Below are 14,805 nucleotides of genomic sequence, written 5' to 3'. Positions count from 1 at the left end.
GCTGTAACTGATGTGGTACACTTTATATTGGGGGGGGGGGGGGGTGGAAGAGTCAGCGCCAGACAGTACCAAATACCTGGGTCTTTTAACCATACAATGAAGTAACAAACGTTCAGAGCGATAGTTCAGCTGATGTTGGAGAGGAGAGGCTGCTCCTATAGATCCATAGTAGTAATGGGTGAGTCTGAAGTCAGCTTGTCCCAGACCCAGTGACTGAATTTGGTGTCTCGGATTATGGTGAGGTGTCGTCTTCGATAGGGGCCCAGATGTCGCCCCTCAGTTCTTTAGGCTGTTGTAGCTGCAGCGTGCAATCGTGTCAAGGCTGGAAGCTGTATCTGAAGAAGTGCAATGCGGTCTTGAGTGAGTATGATCGCTGCCGAGGTGCAGGTGATTCCTCCGGAATAATAACTGATCCTCCCCGAAGCTGGCCTCTACCAGTTTATCCATCTTCTGTAAAGGATTCGTATTAGTGTTTTGCAAGCATGACTTATAAACTAAAAGCTCATTAATTTTCACACCTGTCACCATTTTCCTCCTTTGGATTTGGAATTATTATATTCTTCTTGGAGTCCGCGGGTGTGTCGCCTGCCTCATACATCTGCCTCACCAGATAAGAGTTTTGTCATGGATGGTTCTCCCAAGGCTATCGGTAGCTCTAACTGAATGTTGCCTTCTCCCAGGGCCTTGTCTCAATTTATGTGCTCAGTACTTTATCAAATTTTCATGCAGTATCATATCTAATTTCTTATGCTCATCTACGTTCTCTTCCATTTCCATAATATTACCCTCAATAACATCTCCCTTGTATAGACCGTCTATATACTCCTGTCATCTTTCTGCTTCCCCTTCTTTGCTTAGTACGAGTTTTCCATGTAAGCTCTTGAAATTAATGCAGGTGGTTTTTTTTTCTCCAATTGTTGTTGCTGTTGTCTTCAGTCCTGAGACTGGTTTGATGCAGCTCTCCATGCTACTCTATCCTGTGCAAGCTTCTTCATCTCCCAGTTTCTACTGCAACCTACATCCTTCTGAATCTGCTTAGTGTATTCATCTCTTGGTCTCCCTCAACGATTTTTACTCTCCACGCTGCCCTCCAATGCTAAATTTGTGATCCCTTGATGCCTCAGAACATGTCCTACCATCCGGTCCCTTCTTCTTGTCAAGTTGTGCCACAAACTCCTCTTCTCCCCAATTCTGTTCAATACCTCCTCATTAGTTATGTGATCTACCCATCTAATCTTCAGCATTCTTCTGTAGCACCACATTTCGAAAGCTTCTATTCTCTTCTTGTCCAAACTATTTATCGTCCATGATTCACTTCCATACATGGCTACACTCCATACAAATACTTTCAGAAACGACTTCCTGACACTTAAATCTATACTCGATGTCAACAAATTTCTCTCCTTCAGAAACGCTTTCCTTGCAATTGCCAGTCTATATTTTATATCCCCTCTACTTCGACCATCATCAGTTATTTTGTTCCCCAAATAGCAAAACTCCTTTACTACTTTAAGTGTCTCATTTCCTAATCGAATTCCCTCAGCATCACCCGACTTAATTCTACTACATTCCATTATCCTCGTTTTGCTTTCGTTGATGTTCATCTTATATCCTCCTTTCAAGACACTATCCATTCCGTTCAACTACTCTACCAAGTCCTTTGCTGTCTCTGACAGGATTACAATGTCATCTGCGAACCTCAATGTTTTTATTTCTTCTCCATGGACTTTAATACCTATTCCAAATTTTTCTTTTGTTTCCTTCAGTGCTTGCTCAATATACAGATTGAATAACATCGGGGACAGGCTACAACCCTGTCTCACTCCCTTCCCAACCACTGCTTCCCTTTCATACCCCTTGACTCTTCTAACTGCCATCTGCTTTCTGTACACATTGTAAATAGCCTTTCGCTCTCTGTATTTTACCCCTGCCACCTTCAGAATTTGAAAGGGAGTATTCCAGTCAGCATTGTCAAAAGCTTTCTCTAAGTCTATAAATACTACACATGTAGGTTTGCCTTTCCTTAATCTATTTTCTAAGATAAGTCGTAGGGTCAGTATTGCCTCACGTGTTCCAACATTTCTGAGGAATCCAAACTGATCTTCGCCGAGGTCGGCTTCTACCAGTTTTTCCATTCGTCTGTAAAGAATATGCGTTAGTATTTTGCAGCCGTGGCTTATTAAATTGATAGTTCGGTAATTTTCACATCTGTCAACACCTGCTTTCTTTGGGATTGAAATTATTATATTCTTCTTGAATTCTGAGGGTATTTCGCCTGTCTCATACATCTTGCTCACCAGATGGTAGAGTTTTGTCAGGACTGCCTCTCCTAAAGCCGTCAGTAGTTCTAATGGAATGTTGTCTACTCCCGGGGCCTTGTTTCGACTCAGCTCTTTCAGTGCTCTGAAAAACTCTTCAAGCAGTATCGTATCTCCCATTTCATCTTCTTCTACATCCTCTTCCGTTTCCATAAAATTGTCCTCAAGTACATCGCCCTTGTATAGGCCCTCTATATACACCTTCCACCTTTCTGCTTTCCCTTCTTTGCTTAGAACTGGGTTTCCACCTGAGCTCTTGATATTCATACAAGTGGCTCTCTTTTCTCCAAAGGCCTCTTTAATTTTCCTGTAGGCAGTATCTATCTTATCCCTAGTGAGATAAGCCTCTACATCCTTACATTTGTCCTCTAGCCATGCCTGCTTAGCCATTTTGCACTTCCTGTCGATCTCATTTTTGAGATTTTTGTATTCCCTTTTGCCTGCTTCATTTACTGCGTTTTTATATTTTCTCCTTTCATCAATTAAATTCAATATTTCTTCCTGTATCCAAGGATTTCTACTGGCCCTCGTCTTCTTAACTACTTGATCCTCTGCGGCCTTGACTACTTCATCCCTCAGAGCTACCCATTCTCCTTCTACTGTATTTCTTTCTCCCATTCCTGTCAATTGTTCCCTTATGCTCTCCCTGAAACTCTGTACAACCTCTGGTTTAGTCAGTTTATCCAGGTTCCATCTCCTTAAATTCCCACCTTTTTACAGTTTCTTCAGTTTTAATCTATAGTTCATAACCAATAGATTGTGGTCAGAGTCCACATCTGCCCCTGGAAATGTCTTACAATTTAAAACCTGGTTCCTAAATCTCTGTCTTACCATTCTATAATCTATCTGATACCTTCTAGTATCTCCGGGATTCTTCCACGTATACAACCTTCTTTTATGATTCTTGAACCAGGTGTTAGCTGTAGTTAAGTTATGCTCTGTGCAAAATTCTACCAGACGCTTCGTCTTTCATTTCTCTCCCCCCAATCCATATTCACCCACTATGTTTCCTTCTCCCCCTTTTCCTACTCTCGAATTCCAGTCACCCATGACTTAAATTTTCGTCTCCCTTCACTACCTGAATAATTTCTTTTATCTCATCATACATTTCATCAATTTCTTCATCATCTGCAGAGCTAGTTGCCATATAAACTTGAACTACTGTAGTAGGCATGGGCTTCGTGTCTATCTTGGCCACAATAATGCGTTCACTATGCTGTTGGTAGTAGCTTAACCACACTCCTATTTTTCTATTCATTATTAAACCTACTCCTGCATTACCCCTATTTGATTTTGTATTTATAACCCTGTAGTCACCTGACCAAAAGTCCTGTTCCTCCTGCCACCGAACTTCACTAATTCCCACTATATCTAACTTCAACCTATCCATTTCCCTTTTTAAATTTTCTAACCTACCTGCCGATTAAGGGATCTGACATTCCACGCTCCGATCCGTAGAACGCCAGTTTTCTTTCTCCTGATAACGACGTCCTCCTGAGTAGTCCCCGCCAGGAGATCCGAATGGGGGATTATTTTACCTCCGTAATATTTTACCCAAGAGGACGCCATCATCATTTAACCACACAGTAAAGCTGCATGCCCCCTTGCTTTCAGCCGTTCGCAGTACCAGCACAGCAAGGCCGTTTTGGTTAGTGTTGCAAGGCCAGATCAGTCAATCATCCAGACTGTTGCCCCTGCAACTACTGAAGATGCTGCTGCCCCTCCTCAGGAACCACACGTTTGTCTGGCCTCTCAACAGATACCCCTCCGTTGTGGTGGCACCTACGGTACGGCCATCTGTATCGCTGAGGCACGTAAGCCTCCCCACCAACGGCAAGGTCCATGGTTCATGGGGGTAGGTTTCTCTCCAAAGGTTTCTTTAATTTTCCTGTATGCAGGATCTACCTTACCACCAGTGATATATGCTTCTATATCCTTACATTTATTATCTAGCCATTGCTGCTTAGCCATTTTGCGCTTACTGTCGATCTCATTTTTTAGACGTTTGTATTCCCTTTCGCCTGCCTCATTTATTGCATTTTTATATTTTCTCCTGTCATCGATTAAATTCGATATCTCTTGTGTTACCTTAGGGTTTCTGGTAGCCCTCGTCTTTTTACCTACTCGATCCTCTGCTGCTTTCAGTATTTCATCTCTCAGAACTACCCGTTCTTCTTCTACTGTATTCCTTTCATCTGCTCTTTTCAATCGTTCCCTAATGTTCCTGCTTTTTTTAGTTTCTTCAGTCGACAGACAGAACCCTGTCATACAAATCTGGTGTACGCACAGTCCACCACTTATCTCCATGTTCGCCTGAAAAGACCCTTGCTTGCACAAACGCTCAAAAAGGCTTGAAATTTTGTATGATGTGGTTGGTGTCTGTGAGGGTACTTGTTTTGGTATAGCCCTGCTGCCTCTCAGCCGTTTCAGTCTGCTTGGCCGTACACAAGCAGCATCTCGGTTTGTTCCCGACATGAATAACGGACCAATCTGCTGCTTACAGTATGCTTCATCACTCCCACAGCCTGCAACACAAGGAATACATGGCACATGGTCAGACAAACTTTCATTCGTCAGCGCCATCTACCGCGGCACCGATGCATTTTCGCACACTTGTTCATAGAGTGCTATTTTACCTCCGTTTCAAGTGCGAAACCTGTCCCTACATTTTGTCAGGTTTATTAATTTTCACCCAGTTTAAGTATATAAATATTTGCTATACAGTTAAATTCTGTTTTGCGGAAAGATTTTTAATAACCAGAATTTACTTCCCTGAATACATATTTTTAAAAATTAATAATGAAAAACTCACGTTTTCTTTTAAATATTTAAGTATTCTCAATTAACTGCCTGATGTTTTCCGGAAACTTGTGAAAAACCTCTGCGCAAGATTACAAAAATCCTCTCTGAACCTTACATTGAGACTCATAATGTACAAGGAAATTATTTTTTCTTCCACGTTTCTGGTAGTGAATTTCATAATTGTCCCAAGTTCCGCCTTATTAACTACAAGTAAAGTTCGTCAAAGAATAGTCTCGTGTAATATTGTGCATGAAAGAGAAACATAGGCCGGCCGGGGTGGCCGAGCGGTTCTAGGCGCTGCAGTCTGGAACCGCGCGACCGCTACGGTCGCAGGTTTGAATCCTGCCTCGGGCATGGATGTGTGTGATGTCCTTAGGTTAGTTAGGTTTAAGTAGTTCTAAGTTCTAGGGGACTGATGACCTCAGATGTTAAGTCCCATAGTGCTCTGAGTCATTTGAACCATTTGAAAGAGAAACATATGAGAAATTATGTCCCAGCAAATAAGAAAAGGAATAAATGTGGAAGTCTTACGCCCAATCTACGACGAGGGACAAGGTCTACGTAGGCATTGGCCGTGTCCCCTTCGTAGGAGGCGTCGCTGTAGTCGCCTTACGCGATCTGGGAAAACAGCAGAGAAAATATACCTGAATGGCTGTTCTTCATAATGAGAGTTTTGATTTGAGCAATACGCCACCTGGCTCTACACCTTAGCTAAGGACTGTTCGGGGACACAATGGCAGAGCAGAAGAGATGAAGGCACATTGATCAGTGAAACCATTGCGTTCTCCTCTTCAGTGCTCATTTAAAAGGCATTCCTTCTTTATAGCTGCAGCCTTGCGATAGACTATCGTTAAGATACGCTCTACATACTAAAGATTCAGGTGAGATTCTCCACATGGATGTAAGAATACAGAAAATGACGGAACAGTGAGAAACTAGGCTTGCTTACTGTCTTGCATGTATAAATTGATATAATTAGTCATCGGTGGACGTGTCTTCAGGCATAAGTTTTTTTCTTTCTGACCTTATTAAAGAAACCCCCGGATTTCAAACCTTGTCAAGCTGAAAGCCGGCATCAGGAGTGATAAAGCCCTTCGGCGCCATTATTCGTGGTTTCGTTGCAATCTCCAATCAACGGGCTTCTGCAGCTAGATTTATCGAAAGCTATTATTCCACATGCTTCATCTGTAGTTTCAGACGTAGCATCATCTGACGGCGTATTTGGTCCGGTGGTTTCCAAAAACTTATTGTGTTACATGCCATACCCCTTTCCGTCTTCTCTTTACAATTTTGACTTCTTCCATGGTACTACGACACTTTAATTTTTCTTCAGACAGTTTCATGACGTTCTGCGGGAGCCGAAAAAAGGGATAAGAGAAGAGATAAAATAGGTCATATCCAAACAACTACGAATATTGCTGTAGTCTTGCAGCAATATAGCCACAAGTGAACTTCCAGCGTATAAGCAAGCTCTTGCAAGTCACCACCAAAACAGACAAAATTATATTAAATAAAACGTCCTCAAAGGTTGAAAATTTAAGGGAAAGCTCTCACTAACTCAGTTCTGTCAATCGACCACTCACGCACCTCTGACGACTCTTTATTCTGAATGGGGGCCAGCTGAATACAAATGCAACAGAAACATTAAAAGATGCAAGTCAAATATTAACGCTAGATATTTGGGGAAGCAACAGTTTAACGTGGCATCGAAGCTATGGCACTGCAAGGAATTTTTCAGGTACTCAGAGCATTGCGAGAGGTAAAAGTGAAGAAAGAGGCAGAAAGAATCTTAGGACCAACCAACCACAGTAGAATTTACGAAACTGGTACTTTATATTCTTGACCGGGATGACTGTACCACAAGCGTATTCTCAGATCTACCTAAGGCTTCAGATACTGTTGGTCATAAGATTCTATTACTTTATTTAAATAAAATACAGAATTAGTTACAAGTATTTTAGCTAACGAATAATTCAAGTCATACCTAGGAGATAAGGCACGAAGAGTAGGTGCGCAAAAAAAAAAACTTCAGATATGGGTAAACATTCAAAGGAATTCATCAACATCAAAAGTAAGTAAAATGGGATTTCCTCATCTTAATGTTTTATGACCAGTACTATTTCTGATAAATTACGGTCCATTAGTATAAAACCACTGGACGTTTTTTATTATGAAGTTTTCAAAGAATAGACACTGCTGCTACCACGAAACCATATAGCCACTGAAACATTTTGCAGAATAAGCAAAAGGAATCCTCAGAGGAGTTTGCAGTTGGTGAACATGCCGTAAAGTTACGTGGAAGACAAAGAAAACAAATGGCACGAGTTTCACATTGAAGAGCCAAAACGACACTGTTCTTATTTTAGTTGTAGATGATATTTCTATTTATTACGTAACAAAGATAAATTTTCTACTAATGATTATTAATTTTCAGTTGAAGAGGTGCTAACACACTCTGCAGACAGAATAACATAAACATTTTAAGTCCCTAAAGTCATGGTATCATTAGTGTCTAATTGACATTACCTTTTAGTTACATACTACTCACAAGTCCACTCACTTCCTAATTAAGGAATTAATTTGGGTAACAAGTGGACAAAATTTTAATGCAGTTTTCAAACTGCAAAGAAGGGACAGGAGAAAAATTACTGAAAAGAGTAATTGGAATCACGGTAAAGATCTGTTTAAAACATTACGGATTTTAATTACAGTATGTGAGGACGTTTCCGAATCAGTTACGAATATAAACAATAATCTTCACAATTTATGCATAAACAACTCTCTCCACGACCATGGAACAAACAGGACTTAAATATAACGAGAAAGAATTAACATAAGACATGAAGGAGCATTTACTAACAAGGAAACAGTAAAAGTAAATAAATAAAAATATTAAAGAGTATAACAAAAAAACTTATTTCGAAACGCTGCTGATGTTCAGATACGACTGAAAGGTATAGCAAGTTTTTTCCCATTGTGCAATAATGTGTGTTTTTGGCCTGTACAGTGATTTTCGTATTGAAGCGAATGAACAGTGTAGCAATAATTTCTCATAGTATGAAACAACTACTCTGCAAGATATATAAATAAAATGATATTGTATGGTAGGAATAACCAAATGAGGTTGCTCTGTTTTAAAGAGACTGGTCTTATGTACTGGTCGATGGAGGCTCTAATCTCCAGTTGGCAATCTTGATTTATTATTTTCGTGATTTCCTTGAATTGCTTCAGGTAAATGCTTGGATAGTTACTGATATATAGCCACGACTAACTGCTTGTCTCATCCTTGTCATACTAGGCCTTTACATTGTTAGACGCCTGCATTTATGAAAGATATATCCAACATTCTAGTAAAAGTAATCCACGGACAAATAAAGTTAGGACTACTTATCCTACAACTTTTGAAACTGGGAAGCTGGTCAAGCGTTACATAGCGAAGTGGCACTCTCGTATTTATTAAACATTTAACTGCTGTCACTTCCGGGAAGTAAAAACACAGAGTAAGATATCATGTATGCATTATTGCCCATCGATTTCAGGGGATGGTTATGATCTCTTTCACAGAGACCTGAATTCCTATTCGTCAGTAACGAGACATAATTTTCGATGAACAAACCTTGATCAAAGTATCCCATCATCAAAATTTCTATATTTGTGATGACGTGCAGCCGCTAAACCAATGGTTTCCTTTCACATTAAGTTGATAATTCTCTCATGATGCTCGAACCAGCCGACTGACGACACTGCATGTACGTCACGGTTTTGCGTCAAAAAGTGGGTACACTATCTTATGCAGTATAAAATCCATTTGCATAGAAATACGAGTCAAGTAATACATACATTATTTTTTGGCTCATCAGATGGAATTCATTATTGTTCACACATGAATTGACACTTCTGTTATCAACAAAATATCCGTATCTGAGTAGCAATCACAAACTCATCGAAAACTGCTGATAAAAATCTGACGGCAGATGCTTTTATTCAAGAGCCACTTCATACTCACAGGTATATGGCACACATAACTTTGGAAATAATGAAGTGTTTTTGCTACTTTGGTGGGAAAGTGTGTAACGGTGGCAGCCTCACGCTATGGAACTGTCGGTTGCTTTATATAGGAGATGAAGTTTAGATTGACACAGTTGGAGACCTACATCCTCAACATGAAGACCACATTTTGTGTGCTCGTCGCAGTCGTCTGCCTCGCCGTCTCCCCAGCTAAGCTATATGCAGAAGCAAGCTGCACTTCCCATTCTGGGAGGGTGTTGTTGACGAACATGTGGACATCCACACAGAAGTGTCTTGAGGCTGCATCGTCCACGATCCACAGCGAACTACTGGGGCACATTTTCCAGCAATATTGACAGCGTGGTACATGGGTAGCAACTTTGAGTAGGAAAAAAAAAAGTCCTGAATCCCACGTTCGGACATAACCAATACTTCAGTTCTGACCAAAAATCATCAGCAATGGCGCCTGTAGACTTCCGGTACAGGAAACCACACCCATTCTACCAATGGCATTGGCAAAGAGGGTGGAAGGATGGACAGAGGTTCAGGGCACCCTCTTGCTATAGGGGTGGCTAACTGCTCCTAAAAGGCGAAAGAATCAGCAATGATCAATGGCATGAAGATGCCAATGTAAACCATTACATTAAAGACACATAATGCGAATCCACAGGAAACGTGGGTTGTAACTGAAAAAAGTGTCATGATGATGTGTTTATTGGAAAATGATTTCGGATTAGCCTCCCGTTCGGGTCTCTGGGAAGGGCCTGCGAAGGGGGGAGGTGACCATGAGAAAAAAGGGAATAATCAACGACGGCATAACATTCTACGAGTTGGAGCTCGGAATATCAGAAGTTTGAACGTTATAGCAGAACTAGAGAAACTGTAAAGGGAAACACAAAGGATCGCTCTAGATATAGTGGGGTCAGTAAAGTGAAATGGAAAGAAGACAAAGATATGTGGTCAAATGAATATATGGTAATATCAATGAGAGCAAAAAGGAGTGTAACTGGAGTAGAATTCGTCGGCCGCGGTGGTCTCGCGGTTCTAGGCGCGCAGTCCGGAGCCGCGCGACTGCTACGGTCGCAGGTTCGAATCCTGCCTCGGGCATGGATGTGTGTGATGTCCTTAGGTTAGATAGGTTTAAGTAGTTCTAAGTTCTAGGGGACTGATGACCACAGCTCTTAACTCCCATAGTGCTCAGAGCCATTTGAACCATTTTTTGGAGTAGCATTCGGTATGAACAGGGAGATAGGCAGAGAGTGAGTTACTGTGAGCAGTTCAGTGATAGGGTTACTCTCATCAGAATCAATAGCAAACGAACACCGACAGCAACTTTTCACATATACATGCCAATGTCGCAAGCAGAAGTTGAAAGATAGAGAAAGCATATGATGATACTGAATGTGTAATACAGCATGTGAAGCAGATGAAAATCTATTAGTCACAGGGGACTGGCTATAGGTGACAAAGAGGAAGGATTGGTTACGAGAGACTATGGGCTTGGTAGCAGGAATGAGACAGGAGAAGAACAGAGTTCTACGATAAATTCCAGCTAGTAGTAGCGTATACTCTGTACAAGCGTCATAGAAGAAGGAGGCATACTTGGAAAATGGCCGGGCGTTAGGGGAAGATTCTAGTTAGATTACATCATGGTCAGGCAGAAATTCCGAAATCAGATATTGGATTTTAAAACGTGTCCCGGAGCAGACGTAGACTCAGACCACAATTTTGTAATGATGAAGAGTATTCACAAGGAAGGTAACTGCAAAGAAACCTTGGCAAATAGAAGAAGCTCAACGAAACTAGGAAGTGCAAAAATATTTAGGGAAATAAATGAAATAAATAGGAATTACAGGACAGCCAATGTGAAATGGCTGCAGAAAACGTATGAATAATCGAAAAGGTAATCATTGTCTGGAGGTCTGACTCAGCATGCAGAACAGTCAAAACAAACCTCCGATGCAATTAAAAGCAAGAGCGGTAACGTTACAGAGTGCAATGGAGATTCCACTGTTAAACGTAGAGAAAAGCGTGGATAGGTGGAAAGAGTTCAGGGAAGGCGCCTCCGAGGGTAGGAGTTGTGGGATGACGTGATGTATGAAGAACATGGAGTCGATATGGGAGACAAAGGGGATCCATTAATAGAATCAGAATTTAAAAGCCTCAGGAAGACCTGAGACCAAGTAAGGCATAAGGTATAGACAACATTCCATCACCGTTTCTAAAATCATTGAGGATAACGGCAACCAAATGACTATTCAATTTGGTGGGTACAATTTATGAGACTGGCGACGCACTTTCACACATTCAAAAATAGCAATCACACAGCACAGATAAGAGCGAGAACCATCACACAGTCAGCGTAAAAGCCCATGCCTCCAAGCTGCTGACAGGTATAATGTATGGAAGGATGGAGAAGAAAATTGGGGATCTGTTAGACGATCAATTTAGCATTAGGCAAGGTAAAGGCAGCAGAGGGGCAGTTCCGATGTTGCTCTTGATAATGGAAGCGAGACAGAAGTTCAAGATTGGCTCATTGTATTTGTCAAGCTGGAAAAAGCGTTAGAAAATATAAAATGGAGCAAGATGTTCGAAATACTGAGAAAAACACCAGTAAACTATAGAGAAGGACAGAAATGTACACACTAAGTGCAAGAACGAACAGGAACAGTAATAATGGAAGACTAGGGACGAAGTATTCGTATGAAAAGGGGTGTAAAACAGTGATGCAGTCTTTCATCACTACTGTTCAATCTCTATATCGAAGAATCTATGAATGCAAGAAAAGACAATTTCAGGAGTGGGAATTAAATTCATGGTGAAAGGATGCCAATGATAAGATTCACTGATGACATTTCTATCCTCATTGGAACTTGAGTAAACTTACGAGATCTGTTGAATGTACTGAACAGTTTAATTAGCACAGAAAAAAAGTTTACTTGTCAAACATAGGCACTAATATGAAGGAATAATTTCTGAGAATGTACGTTGGGAGCGTGGCATTGTGTGGTAGTGAATCATGGACGGTGGGAAAACCGGAACACAGGAAAATGCTACAGGAGAATGTTGAAACTTAGATAGACTGACAAAATGAGGAGTCAGGTGATTACGCATTAGTCAAAATCTGATTTGATGTCTAGTGACAACCTTACCCTAGACATTAGAAGCTCCCAACGTGTGATTGTTACGTCTACTTACAATGTCGCGTCGACTAAACGTCATCTCATCAGAACGAATTCTTTCGTGCCTGTGAGACTAGGCATTGTGTATCCTGATCAGAATTCTTGCATGGTTGGTAACTGTGCTTTATGGGCAGATTTGAGTGACAGCAGCAGCTGTATTGCAGGCCTTCGACAACAATTAATTGTTGTACGACATTTTGTTCCCTGTAACAACTCCCACCCATTGCCCTGACAGGTCCTGGTGATGTACTCGTACTAACCACTGCGATTTTGAGTCAGCAGAAGTTGGTCATTGTGACTGATGTTGACGGAAGGAAGTCGGTCTGTTTTATGACCGAACCTGAATATCAAAACAATGGCTGTGAGCACTATGGGACTTAACATCTGAGGTCATCAGTCCCTAGAGTTTAGAACTACTTAAACCTAACTAACCTGCGGACATCACACACATACATGCCCGAGGCAGGATTCGAACCTGTGTCCGTAGCGGTCGCGCGGTACCAGACTGAAGCGCCTAGAACCGCTCGGCCACAGCGGCCGGCCCTGAATATCAGTTCTTCTGGAGAGAATGAGAAAAACGTCCGTTTATTCATACAGTGTTTATCAGTCTGTAGATTATATGTTGACAGTACAAAATGAGTCGAGTGAAGGCGTATATGTTCCCTTTGCATTCATTTCGATTCAGTCTCGAGCTGTTGTAGGTCTTTCATGATTTCACCCATTCACTGATTCTGTCAATCGGATGAGTTCCTTATGCTGCTTCCACCATTATAGTTTTATGTGTACAGTGTTCATGCATACGAGCCCCAAGTCCTAAGAAACCAAGTCTTCATGTCATTGTTTTCTGGTAAATGTTTGGTTCTTCAGTCCGTTCAATAACAAACTCCTCTTTCTTGATTTACAAAATTACTAGAATTCAACCATAAACACACTTTGCCCTCTGCTAAAGTTTGGAGTGTAAGCCATTCAGTCATCTTCAGAGGGAATCACATGGGAAAGATGGTAATGGTGCTACCGTCCATCTTATACATCGGTATAGTGAGCCAATTGTTCATGCATACACGGATGGCTTTAATCTGTGTGATATTTTATCTGGTTTTTAACCATCGTACAGCTGTGATAAACCAAATGTGAGAATGGGTGTAACTGAAGAAAACGAAGCAATGCTGGCAGTGGACCGGAAAGGATGGAGGGGTGTAGTGCGTGGAAGACAATTATGTAAAAATTTAAATAATAAAAATTGTTTACTCTCAGTCCTGTAATAGTATTAAATAATGACATGTTCTGTACGAGGGCTCTTTTTCAAGGTCCTGTTGGCCGCGAAATTAAAACCACAGTGAAAACGCTGTGAGGCTTTGCGCAGATGTGTTGCGTGGGATATCTGGTGCTGATGGATCGTGTCACATCGCAATTATCAGTTCTGAGCGCGCAGTGAGCACGAAAACATGCCTAGGGCAATACATTTCCCTACAAGTGTGAATACGGTGGTATCGTTCGGTTTATTCATGCTGAGGGGTGCAGTGCAGCCGAAAATCATTGAAAATGAGCAGTATGTACAATGAAACTTTCATGAGTGACAGAAATTTTGAAGCAGGTCTTACAGACGTTCATGATGTAGGAGGTCACGAGGCGAATGTCAACCGACGATCCTGTTCAGCCAGTGGATCAGACGATTCGAGGAAATCGTCGGTTCACAATTTCTGTGTTGAGCAGTCATGAAATTTAAGGCCATCTCTGTATACCATCGTGAGTGAGAGACTTCAGTGCGGCAAACTCTGTGAAAATTGGCTTCTTAACATGCTGTTCGACCGTTACGAAACACAGCGACAATGTTTCTCCAGCGCTACCACGATGACAGAGAAAATTTTTTCAATAAAAATTGGAATGGGAGACGAGACATGGGTCAATTTAGAACATGAAGAAACGAAAGAGTAAACCAAACAGTGTATATTCTTATTTCCTGAGTAATCCGAAAAGTGCAAGGGAACCTTCTCCATCAGAAAAGGCATGGCTATTGTATTCTGAGAACAAAAAGAAGTTTTGTTGGAGGCATTCAAGGAATGTGTGACGACCGTCGCTGCAGCCTCATACACCGTGATTCTCCGACGACTACGAAAGGCCGGCCGCGGTGGTCTCGCGGTTCTAGGCGCGCAGTCCGGAACCGTGCGACTGCTACGGTCGCAGGTTCGGATCCTGCCTCGGGCATGGATGTGTGTGATGTCCTTAGGTTGGTTAGGTTTATGTAGTTCTAAGTTCTAGGGGACTGATGACCACAGCAGTTGAGTCCCATAGTGCTCAGAGCCATTCGAACCATTTGACTACGAAAGGCAATTCAGAACAAGCGAAGAGGAATGTTGTCTCTAACATTTCCTTCTTCATGATCTGAGATGCAACAAAGACGATCCTGCAGAGTTTCCGATGGGATATGTTTGATCATCATCCATACATCCCGGACTTGCTCCTTCTGATTTTCATCTTTTTGCTCTCATGAAACG

Source organism: Schistocerca gregaria, chromosome 4 (assembly GCF_023897955.1).
Source record: "Schistocerca gregaria isolate iqSchGreg1 chromosome 4, iqSchGreg1.2, whole genome shotgun sequence".
Classification (NCBI taxonomy): domain Eukaryota; kingdom Metazoa; phylum Arthropoda; class Insecta; order Orthoptera; family Acrididae; genus Schistocerca; species Schistocerca gregaria.
Note: the sequence above shows the minus strand (reverse complement) of the source record.